Source organism: Portunus trituberculatus, chromosome 39, assembly GCF_017591435.1.
Source record: "Portunus trituberculatus isolate SZX2019 chromosome 39, ASM1759143v1, whole genome shotgun sequence".
Classification (NCBI taxonomy): Eukaryota; Metazoa; Arthropoda; class Malacostraca; order Decapoda; family Portunidae; genus Portunus; species Portunus trituberculatus.
In genome coordinates, this window is record NC_059293.1 from 2,997,501 (window position 1) to 3,010,000 (window position 12,500).

The window sequence follows — 12,500 nt, forward strand, 5'->3', positions numbered from 1 at the left end:
GATGGGAAGGAAAGAGAAGAGGAGAGATAGGAAGAAAAACGAAGGGAAGCGAAGGAAAGGGGAGGATAAGCAAAGGGAAAGGAAGGCAAAGGAAGGGAAGAGAAAGGAAGACAAGGGAAGAGAAGGTGGAGGAAAGGAAAGAGAAACAGTAAAAGTGACACAGAAGATCCATTATGTGACGCGCCTCACTAAATAATGAAGGGTAAATGGTCTTGTAGAGGTCACATACACACACACACACACACATACCACGTAGTGTAGTGGTTAACACGCTCGACTCACAATCGAGAGGGCCGGGTTCGAGTCCCGGGAAGCGGCGAGGCAAATGGGCAAGTCTCTTAATGTGTGGCCCCTGTTCACCTAGCAGTAAATAGGTACGGGATGTAACTCGAGGGGTTGTGGCCTCGCTTTCCCGGTGTGTGTTGTGTGTGATGTGGTCTCAATCCTACCCGAAGATCGGTCTATGAGCTCTGAGTTCGCTCCGTAATGGGGAAGACTGGCTGGATGACCAGCAGGCGACAGAGGTGAATTACACACACACACACACACACACACACACACACACCGTAGTATAGTGGTTAGCACGTTCGACTCACAATCGAGAGGATCAGGGTTCGAATCCTAGGAAGCGACAAGGCAAATGGGCAAGCCTGCCCATGTTCACCTAGCAGCAAATAGGTCAAACAGGTATGGGATGTAACTCGAGGGGTTGTGGCCTCGCTTTCCCAGTGGCTGGAGTGTGTGTTGTGGTCTCAATCCTTCCCGAAGATGTCTATGAGGTCTGAGCTCGCTCCATAATGGGGAAGACTGGCTGGGTGATCAGCAGGCGACCGTGGTGGTGAATTACACACACACACACACACACAGACACACACACACGGGGATGCGAACGTAGGGTGCCTAAACAGAGCCGGCTAACTCACCCAGCCATCCTCTAACCGCTTTTGATTAAGTAAATTAACAACTCTCTCTCTCTCTCTCTCTCTCTCTCTCTCTCTCTCTCTCTCTCTCTCTCTCTCTCTCTCTACTACTACTACTACTACTACTACTACTACTACTTTAATTGTACTATTTGTTATTGCTGCTGCTGATGCTGTTGCTACTACTACTACTACTACTACTACTACTACTACTACTACTATTATAACTACACTCTTGTTATTGATGTTTCTGCTGCTACTACTACTATTATAACTATACTTTTGCTATTGATGCTGCTGCTACTACTACTACTACTACTACTACTACTACTATTTCTCCAGTTCTCTCTATATTACTGTATACTTCTGCTTCTGCTACTGCTACCTACCTTATCATTCTTATTATCATGAAATACGTGAGTGAACATTCATTCACACACACACACACACACACACACACACAGTCCAATGTATTGCCACACCACAAGGCTTCTCATCGTCACCTCCCTATCTCTTCCCACTCAGTGATAGTCGGATGGACTCGGAGGTTAACCTTTACTTTGCATTTCGTACTTCGTGCCTCCCTGCCTAAGACTTTCTACCTTCTCTCTCACCCCTGTTCTGTCTATCTAAGGCAAAAGTTAGCCAGACAGCATTATCAAATTTTCACTCCCTTTTTTTTTTCTGGTAAACTTTGGAGCTCCCCGCCTGCATGCTTCTGTATCTCACTTTCCTACAACTTCAACCGTTTTTCTTTTCTCTTTTTTTTAAGTTATATAATGTATTCAGCTCTTTTTTTTTAGGGACTGGCACCTTTTTCTCATCCCCTTTTCTTGCCCTTGGCCAATGTCCTTCTTACATGACAAAGTGTTTCAATCGACCCCGTTTCAGTTTACCTTCACGAGGCTGCTGTCCGTGTGTCCCTCCGCCCCATCCACTCACTAGCCAATGCACGAGTGGCTGGCTGGCTGGCTGGTTGGGGTGTGTCAGTAGTGCATCACCTGTCTCGCGAGGACCTCCGGAACCTGTACGAATGTTGAAGTATTGATGCCTTCTTTTTGTTATAGTATGTGTGTGTGTGTGTGTGTGTGTGTGTGTGTGTGTGTGTGTGTGTGTGTTGCAAGGGTAGGCGTTTCATACTATACTTGTACATAGACGTAGAGAAGTATACATGTTCTATAATCATAATTAATGTGTGTGTGTGTGTGTGTGTGTGTGTGTGTGTGTGTGCCTTTACCAACACATAACAATCAACTGGCCAATCCACAAACACCACACGCTTCTTCACTTCCACCTACACCTCTAATCACTTGAGCATCTCCCTTCACACCGCAGCCACGAAGTTTTGGCAGACACGAGGTGCCTATGCCAGGTGACAGGGCTGGCAGACTCACAGAGGCCTATACGAGGTGACAGCGAGCAGCAGGACCGTCTGTCGTCTCCCTCTCCCAGCCGTCCAGCCCTGCCAGACATCGCTTTCCTATTGGTCTAATCGATAATACTTGTTCACCCTAATACAGCTACCCAGACACTACCACTCCAGCCTGGCCTACGATACCGTGTGTGGTGGTGATGGTGGTAGTAGTAGTAGTAGTATCGTTATTGTTAGTAGTGATAGTAGTAACGGTATTGGTAGTGGTAGAAAAGTAGTTGTAGTAGTAGTAGCAGTAGTAGTACCTGTAGTAGTAGTAATATCAGTAGCAGCAGCAGTGATAGTAGTAGTAGAAGTAATAGTAGTGATAGTAATATTAAGGGTAGTGGCAGTAGTAGTAGTAGTAGTAGTAGTAGCAGTTGTAATTGTGCTGTTATATAGTAGTAGTAGTAGTTGTAATAGTAGTAGTAGTAGTAGTAGTAGTAGTAGTAGTAGTAGTAGTAAGTAGTAGTAGTAGTAGTAGTAGTAATAGATGGAAACCTTAGCTCTGAAACAGTCTTGTTTTGTCTTCGTTCTTGAAAAGTATCCAGCTTTTCCATAACTTGATCTATTTACAAGCATCTAATCAGTTCCAGTTACTTGTTCGTGTGTGTGTGTGTGTGTGTGTGTGTGTGTGTGTGTGTGTGTGTGTGTGTGTGTGTGTGTTATAAATATAATCCTCACAGGAAAGAAAAAAAAAATAGTAAGCACTGTTCTCTTTTATTTCAATACTATATCTATTTACAGTGTTGGACAAGCGGTACACACTTCAGATCTGCGACAGGCGGACACACACACACACACACACACACACACACACACACACACACACACACACACACGGAATGAAAAACAAGAGACGGCCTTGTGTGGTTATCTTATACAGAAAGGAGGAGGAGGAGGAGGAGGAGGAGGAGGAGGAGGAGGAGGAGGAGGAATAGAAGAAAAAGAAAAAACAAAGAACAAGAGGAACAGTAACAAAAAACATATATACGAAACACTTCTGGCTTCACAAACCAGAGGACCGGGGTTCGATTCTCCGGCCGGGTGGAGATATTTAGGTGTGTCTCCTTTCACGTGTAGCCCCTGTTCACCTAGCAGTGAGTAGGTACGGGATGTAAATCGAGGAGTTGTGACCTTGTTGTCCCGGTGTGTGGTGTGTGCCTAGTCTCAGGCCTATCCGAAGATCGGAAATAATGAGCTCTGAGCTCGTTCCGTAAGGTAACGTCTGGCTCTCTCGTCAGAGACTGCAGCAGATCAAACAGTGAAACACACACACTACCTCTTCCATGCTACATAACTCAACCGTGGCAAGCGTACTTCAGTCACAGCTCGCTTGCTAATGTAGACACGTGCAACCCCACAGGCTTGCCCACTGAGAGGAGAGCGGCTCCCCCACCTTACTCTCACACGCTTCCCACAGCCTTATCTCTACTCTTCACAGGCTCTAGTGGAAGTTAAAGTTTATTAGGGTGTCTTTAGGTTTCAATGGACAGTTTAACAAGAATTCTGCATTATAATCAGCAGCAATGTTCGTGATAAATTGACTAATAAATGATGGTCTTCCTTTACAGCTATTAGAGGAGGTTACTGACGTTTTCGAGTTTTGCTTCTAAGGACAGTTTAACAAAAAGTGTGCATCATCAGAAGACTCCTGATGAATCGATTTATAATGATGGCCTTTCAAAACTAAATATTTCTTCACGGGCTCCAGTGGAAATTAAAGTTTACTATTTTATTTAATTTCTTATCCATTTTTTTTTTTAGAGCTTTCATGATTTTAGGGATGTTTTAAGGAGCCCGTATTTCGAATGGAACATATAATAATTTGACCAACTATCTCTTTTGTCTTTGGGAAACTAAGTCCCTTTCACAGCCTATATTTAAGTTACTGAACTTTTCCTTGGTGCTTTCATGATTTTAAGGTGGTTTTAAGAAGGGCCCCGTATCGCAAATGGTAAGAACACTCATGATAACGCAACCAACATCTCTGTGGCCTTTGACAGTTGATGGTATTTCTTCACAGGCTATATAGTGCTTTCATAACTCCAGGGATAATTCAGGAATCACTGCATCACCAAGAACAGGAACACTCATGATGATTCGACTAACCATCCTTGTGGTCTTCGAAAACGACTTTTAAGAATATGATCCCAAATTGTGCTTCCCGCCAAGCCAGCGTGGGGTGTTGTTGGCTTAACACCCCCAGCCAGCCACCTCGACCCACACGCACCCCTACACGGCTGCACCATCCCCCGCACAGCTGTCAGGGAAGGCTGAGGGAACACTGGGAGGGGCTTTTGTTCTGTAGTGCATTTATAAAGACTAACGGTAGTGGTGGTGGTGGTGGTAGTGGCGGTGGTGATGAAATAGTGTAAATATAATGTAAATCCTTCTAACAACATACTGCACATTAGTCTTAATAATTGTGTAACTATTGCTATTTTCATTATTACTATTATCATTGGCATATTAACGCCTCTCACGTATCGAATAGAATAGAATAGTAATGGTAGTAGTAGTAGTAGTAGTAGTAGTAGTAGTAGTAGTAGCAGCAGCAGCAGCAGCAGCAGCAGTGCAGTGGTGGTAGTGGTGGTGGTGGTGGTGGTGGTGGCAGCAGCAGCAGGTAGCAGCAGCAGCAGCAGCAGCAGCAGCAGCAGCAGCAGTGGTGGTGCAGTGGCAGCAGCAGCAGCAGTGGGTGGTGGCAGTGGCAGCAGTGGTGGTGCAGCAGCAGCAGTGGTGCAGACAGTGGTGGTGGTGGCAGCAGCAGTGGTGGTGGTGGTGGTGGTGGCAGCAGCAGCAGCAGGTGGTGGTGGTGGTGGTGGTGGTGGTGGTGGTGGTGCAGCAGCAGCAGTGGTGGTGGTGGCAGCAGCGGCAGCAGCAGCAGCAGCAGCAGTGGTGGTGGTGGTGGTGGTGGTGGTGGTGGTGGTGGTGGTGGTGGTGCAGTGGTGTTGTTGGTGTTGGTGGTGGTGGTGGTGGTGGTGGTGGTGGTGGTGGTGGTGGTGGTGGTGGTGGTGGTGGTGGTGGTGGTGGTGGTGGCGGTGGCAGTGGCGGTGGCAGCAGCAGCAGCAGCAGCAGCAGTGGTGGTGGTGGTGGTGGTGGTGGTGAGTGTGGTGGTGGTGGTGGTGGTGGTGGTGGTGGTGGTGGTGGTGGTGGTGGTGGTGGCAGTGGCAGTGGCAGCAGCAGCGGCAGCGGCAGCAGCAGCAGAGTTGTTGGTGGTGGTGGTGGTGGTGGTGGTGGTGGTGGTGGTGAGTGGCAGTGGTGGTGGCAGTGGTGGTGGTGGTGGCAGTGGTGGTGGTGGTGGTGGTGGCAGTGGTGGTGGTGGTGGTGGCAGTGGCAGCAGCAGCAGCAGCAGCAGCAGAGCCAAGGAGCAGCAGTTGGTGGTGGTGGTGGTGGTGGTGGTGGTGGTGGTGGTAGTGGTGAAAGTGGTAGTGGCAGTAGTGGTGCAGTGCAGTGGTAGTGGTGGTAGTAGTAGCAGCAGCAGCAGCAGCAGCAGCAGCAGTAGCAGTAGCAGCAGCAGAAGTAGCAGTAGTAGTAGAGCCAAGAAGAAAAGAAGGTGGTAGTAGTAGTAGTAGTAGTAGTAGTAGTAGTAGTAGTAGTAGTAGCAAGAAGAAGAAGAAGAAGAAGAAGAAGAAACAGTAGTAGAAGAAACAAAATTACAACTTGAAAAAAAAAAACGTAAAATTATTCATGCGTTCATCTTAGTTATCATCTCTTCCCCCTCCCCTTCCCCGCTTCCTCACCGCCCCAGTGATTCCTAAGGACAAGCCTGGTGGGGTGAGTGGTCAGAAGTCTCCTTGGAGGCAACGCTACACGCTGGCGGGTGGGCGGCGCGGTGGGGGAGGAAGGGATGGCGGGGCGGGGCAGACCATTAAGTGTGCATGCGGGCGGAGGGCGAGCCGTGTTCCTGGGCCGGCCTCCAATTATTCATCTAGAGTTGAGGCTGAGGCGTAGTGAAGAGAGAGAGAGAGAGAGAGAGAGAGAGAGAGAGAGAGAGAGAGAGAGAGAGAGAATGAATTACATGCCACGTGAGGAGGCAAGTTCTTTCAAGATTTGCCAGTCTTAAATTTTTCGTCCTATCCTTCCTTCAGTTCGTATTCTTAAATCATTCTGCATTTTTAACATTATCTCTACTATCTTAAATAGTTCTCTAGCCTACAAAGGATTAAATGAACTCTCTCTCTCTCTCTCTCTCTACGCTGTTCCTACTAACTGGTGACCATACATAGTAGCGAAAGGTTCAAACACTGCAGGCTCTCATGTCAATTTTGAAAGACCATAAAGATTCCAAGTCGGGATCCCATGCATGAATGTTCCTTCACTTAACATTGTAGAAAGCTTGAATTTTTAACAATTACGAAAACACCCTTGAAAACTGCAATACATTCTACAAGATGTAGTCGAGATGAAGCAATGAGACGTTTAAGAGTACGGAGTCAGATACCTGATATTACAAGGCTGCAATGATGTTTAAATAGAGGAGACGTGGAGGCCGTCTTACTACTACTATATACCAGCCCGAGGGAACACTGCTCTCCACCCTCCCCTTGCCGTCCCGCGCCGCCCCTCCCTACACAAGACCGTCTGATTTGTGGCTCGAGAGGGTGTCCACGTAACCCTACCATTATCCTGGCCACGACTGAGACGTCCTTGACCAGGCAGGTAAGGACAGGTGGTGTCGCCCAGGGAGGGAAGGAGGGATGGAGGGAAGGAGGGGCAGTATAGCGGGTCTGGGTGAGAGTGAGTGAGGCACCATTATATCGGTCAACTTGCCTTCCCTGCCCTGCCCAGCCCAGCCCAGCCTGGCCCCACCTGGCCTAGCTCCATCCTCTGTACCCTTGCGTCCCTTGCTTCAAGCCAACTTATTCTCAGCCCAACATTAATGAGAGCGACGACCACGTACCCAAGTTACCAAGTCTGTGACAGTGCAGCGAGTGGCGGCACCTTCATGCCAGCAACACTTGGCTTGGCCTTGCAGCAGGATGAGCCGCAAGATATTTTCTGACTCCAAACAAATGTCACTGTTATCTGAAGCATGAGTGAGGAGAAGTTGGTATGCTGTACAGCGCAAGGACGAGAAATTTATGAGAAACTTGGGATTGCACGTATTGAATGAATGCCAGCAACTTCATAGTTATTATGCGGAGGCAAGAAACGTGCGAGTTGTCTTTCAAAAGAAAACAGATCAAAGAATTGTGTCAGGAGCGAGTTGAAGGGCAGACCCTTGAGTTGCAGCGTGGCGGGATGAGGCAGACAATAGAGTAAGGAGGGCAGCCTCCACACCACAGTGTGTGACGCCTCGCTCACTGCTGCAGTATACGGTCGTGAGAGCAGCGGGCTAGTCTGTTCATATGCGGAATCTCAACAAAACAAGTTGCAGAGACTTTTTCCTCCGAAGATTGAAATAAAATAGCATAAAAATGAAACAGAAAACAAAAACTTTTACTGAAATTTTATGACAGTCGAATGTTATCTAAATGTTCGTCCTTGACATTCTAATTCCTTTCAAATCCCGTAGTACCACGAAACACTTCGCGACTATGTATCTCTCATCCACCGACTTATGCCTTACGCGACTGTGTGAGTACTCGTACATGTAGCTGAGGCAGCTTCATAAGGTGCCCACGTGCCCAGCTGCCCACGGCTCGGAGTGTCAAGACAAGCGAGAGGGAGTGTGCTAGTATAGGGTGTGGAGGAGGCAGGGGGTCAGGCAACGGGTCACTTCATCCACCTACTGACGAGTTTCTAAGCAAGTGCTATTTAAAGAGGAGGACCACAAGGTTGCTGGTATTCACGTACTCTAGCTCTGCATCATGAGAAACTGTGTGGAGAGGGGACGGATAGGTGAGAAGAGTAGATGTTAAGTAACTAGTCGTGGAGTAGGAATAATTAAAAATGTATATAAAAGCAAGATGATGTAAGGAGAGTAGAGTAAAAGAAAAAAGAATGATCTGAGATAAAGATAGATAATCTTAAAATAAGTACAATTATTTTGTTGATAAAAAGGAAGTAAAAAAAAAAAAGAAAAATGGAAGATAATGAGTCTTATTAAAGTTAGTACAAATTGAATATATATGAAAAGTTAGTGGCAAGAGGTAATAGAATGAGTGCTGCTCAACATATATCATAAGAATTTATGTAAAAAAATACTGATAAGCAGTCTCAGCGTGTGGATATTTAAAAGTGAAAGGAAGCCGAAAAGAAGAAAAGCTGCCTGGCAAGTCAGTAAAATAAATAAATATATTATACGTAACTAAATAAATGAATAAATAATAAAACACTACCACCACTAATAGTACAAATACATACTACTAAAATATAACAAATATGTATAATAAATTCTAAATGAAAAGCGAATGTGATGATAAATAACAATAATAATAATAAAAAAAAATTCTGTGTACTAACCAAATGTAACCCATAAAGTAAAACAGAATCATTCACAGAGTTCACGTCATCAGTAACAATCACACACCACATCCCAACATGAGGTACAATACTACAAACACCTCTCAGTACACGTCCCCTATTAGTATCACTGCAAACATCTAGTAAGGCTATCTAGTATCTACTACTGAGAATAGTTAAACTTCTTGACACCAATAGCTCCTTCTTTAAATTCAATAAAATGTGGTTTAACTGAAAAGTAGATTATCTCAAGACTGGCACCAAAATGAGAGCCTGAGTAGTTTAAAGATTTCAGTGTCTGTTACATTTCTACTTAATGGGCAAATGTAGTGTTACTGAAGCTGCCACGATCAACTGATAAGGATAATGACTCTTCTCTACAACTAAACCACCCTTCCCGTAACCACTCTTTTAGATATATTATTGCACAAGTGTGTTTAATAGTTCAGAGAGAGAGAGAGAGAGAGAGAGAGAGAGAGAGAGAGAGAGAGAGAGAGATTTTCCATTTCATCTCTTTACTCAATCAATATAATCAGTAATCCAAGTTCACAGTGGGCAAAAGTCAGCTTAGGACTACTACAGCCATACAAGGAGTGGTGCATGTAACGTATATAATCTAACTGGATTTTCAAATGTTTAAGGTCGTGTTATCAGTATCAGAAAGCCAGGGAAGCTGCAAGAAGCCAAGACCTACACGTGAAAATCCCTTTCTAAAAGCTACTGTGAGTTACATGCCAACATTCATCTACTATCCATAGCCATAAATTCACTTAACATCTACATCAAAACCTACATTACTCCTCACAGATACATCAAATTAGAAAAAAAATATAAATAAATGCAAAGTTAATCCGTCTATTTATTAGTTAAGAGTTAAAACCAGTTTCATTCTTCAGTCACGCGATAAACTAACGACAACACACAACTGCTGATGAAAAACCCAACGAAAACCGCGTAATGAATCACAAATAACGATAATTATTAGTCGGTGGCTGATGTGGCAGTGGCAGCAGCCTGATTATTATTATTTCTCTCTCTCTCTCTCTCTCTCTCTCTCTCTCTCTCTCATGGTTGTGGTCACATCCCCGCCACCACCACCACCACATCTTATCAACATCCATTCAATTCACAGTGGAAACAGAGACAACAACTTAATTGAAATACTTGGCTTTGTATAATTAACCCCACGAAAATAAATGTATTAATCTTCTAAGGGAGGTTGCTAAAGGAAGAACTCACGTCAGCTGTTTTTCACGATTAGTGGGTGGGGCTGAAGGCTGGTATTAAGACAGTCAGTTGCTGGTCAGTGTTTTCTCCACGGGGCAAACGGGGAGCTGACTCAAGTTGCCAGTGGGTCAGGTCACCTCTTCACTTTAACATATCGAGTTTCGCAGCACGTTTTTATCTAATCATAAACTTCCAGTGGCTCAATAAATGGCTCGAAATGATTGATTCCAAGGTGGACTATTCCTACTGGCCTCCACCATGGCTCTTTGGCCATGCGCGCTTCCCTCCTGACGTCATAACTTCGCTCCGCCCACATCGTCCTCCCATTGGTCGGTTTCGCCTCTTGTCAGGAAATGATATTTGGAGAGCATTTCTCTCTACTTGCAATTTTCTAGATCCCCTATGCTAGCGAGGTTCCTCATTCTCCTCCCATACAGGATGAGGGCAGCACGGCCCTGGAGACTCATTATATCACTGTTTCTGAGGTGTTTACTGGCTATTTACCCTTCAAGACACACTAGCCCCTTTGTCATATACCCCCGTGCCTGACGTGTGACTATTGCCCCCTGTAAGGTCACGATAAGAGCTGTTAATAAAGGTCCTAACCAACTCGCTTCCATTAACAATTTCAAAGCAAACTACTATCCTTTCTTGTCCACTGTCTACACTTTTCTTTAAGAGTTACGGTACGATGTCTAAGGCTGTGCTTGGTGATGTGGTAATGCTAGTGACGTCACTGAAATGCGATGGAAAACAAGGTCTTCTGTTTAATACGGTTCCTCATTACCATCCCTCGCTATGATAAACATGCACAAATGAGCTAGTGAGTGAGGGCGAAACGAATGTACGATTTAGGAAGGAGGGAACTCACCGGACACAAGTCTGGTGGGCGGGGCCTGGGCAGTGACGTCACCACCACAACGAGCACCTGGTCAGGAGGCGGAGGAACGATAACTACTCCCCTTACCTTTACCTTTACAACTTGATTATAACTTTATCCTCGGGCCTTCCCTCACTCCATAAGCTATTGTTTGCCTTAACACTCCTTCCTGTCATCCGTCGTATCCCTAGGGAGACGCGAGACGTGGACATGAGAGTGTTGTGGATGAGGGAGAAAGGGTGAGGCGGCAATGGGTGAGGGGGAGCCCGTTTGAGGCGCCGTGTGTCCCCGTAGCGCCCTGGAACGTTAGAGGATGGGTGAGTGTCTCTTGATTATTATTTTACTGATAAAAATATGAGGGAAAACACGAGTTTCAGTCATGACGAAGGTACTAACAAACGTCTAACATTCTCGTGGTCGGAAAAAGTGCCCCGTGATGCAGGTGAACAGTGTCGGTAGGATGTCGTGAGGAAAATTACAATAGTTTGGTGCGGGGACGTGGCTGGCTTAGTGCCGTGTGTGTGTGTGCTGTGTGGTGCGTCGCGGCGTGTGTAAGCGGCGGCGTGTCCTGTGTGTTGACTCACAGGAGTGTCAAGTCGACCTCGCTCAATGTGCTGTTGTGTCTGGCCCACAGTGTGTTCTATCATCGCCTTAGTGACCGCATTATGCACTCTTCCGCACACAGCTCGCCACTGCCAGTCACTGTTCATTGGTCGGTCGGGCCACACTGGCTGCTGCTGCCCCGTCCTACCCACACTGTAACGGTTTACACTGTGCTGTGTCGATGATGGATGCGTGTGTGCTGCAAACCGCAGGTATACAGGGTCGGTTTGCATGTTAGTCGTAATAGATGCGCCCATTGGCTGGTAGTCGTATATAATTATGTTTAATTGAAGGATAATTTAGTGCACTGTTGACGTTCTGATAACGTTGGAAGATGAGTGACAGGCTTGTTCCATGTGCATCGAAAGCAAGCAGGTCACGTTGTGAAGGAAAACATTTGCTCGAGTGTTATTGTTGTGATGGAGACACGACACTTAGGGAGTGTTGTGGCTGGCACACGGGCGAGCGGGCGGGAGGGCGACGGCGGTGGTGATGGTGGTAGGGGTGGTTTTGTGACCCACAGGTGTTTTCTTGGCTGAAAAGGTGTTCCTGTGCCTTGCTCCTGCCTCTAGTCTTCACCAAGCCTTCAGGAACACTAGAGGAGGGGAGTGTACAACTCCACGTTCAACATATAGGAACGTCACTTGTAAATTCCGTCAAATTGTGTGTGTGCTGAGAAGAGCGCGGATTGGCCGAGCCAGCGGCACCGCAGACTAGTGCTCTCCCATTGGTGGATGTTGTGCTGGCCCCGCCCCACTGGACACGCCTCCTCCACAACCACCAGCCACCTATTTACGACACACACTCATTCAATAATGGGCTCTACTACTGTGTGTTCCTGCTTGGGACTTGGGTCCTGCTGCAGGATGAAACAACGACGACGACATTGGTCAATGCATTTTTTTTTAAGTGTCGCTCGGTTGTTCGCTTGGCCGCGGGCATGCCCCTCCCAGATGGTCCCTTGGCCTTTCTCGCCAGCCCACACTTGTCCCGTATACCCAACTAACAGAGAGAGAGATAAGGTAGTTTTAGTGTATAATGATAGGGCAGG

The 12,500-nt window shown here is 46.3% G+C and overlaps 2 protein-coding genes across 6 annotated transcripts in view; one reads left to right on the forward strand and one right to left on the reverse strand.

Moving 5' to 3' along the window:
• The window catches only part of LOC123515520 (DNA N6-methyl methyltransferase-like), a 63,269-nt gene extending 53,098 nt beyond the window's left edge, over positions 1-10,171 (reverse strand). Inside the window, exon 1 of one of the 2 annotated variants that reach the window (XM_045274213.1) lies at positions 9,979-10,171. The gene's annotated coding sequence lies outside the window, so the exon portion shown is untranslated. Of the gene's footprint in view, positions 1-1,816; positions 1,980-9,978 lie in introns of those variants that run through there. The other variant, XM_045274214.1, reaches the window with a different exon arrangement.
• Positions 10,172-11,042: 871 nt separating this feature from the next.
• Positions 11,043-12,500, forward strand: part of LOC123515518 (mucin-17-like) — a 52,548-nt gene continuing 51,090 nt past the window's right edge. For 2 of the 4 annotated variants that reach the window (XM_045274200.1, XM_045274202.1), the window contains exon 1: positions 11,528-11,661. The gene's annotated coding sequence lies outside the window, so the exon portion shown is untranslated. Of the gene's footprint in view, positions 11,164-11,527; positions 11,662-12,500 lie in introns of those variants that run through there. The other 2 variants (XM_045274203.1, XM_045274201.1) reach the window with 2 other exon arrangements.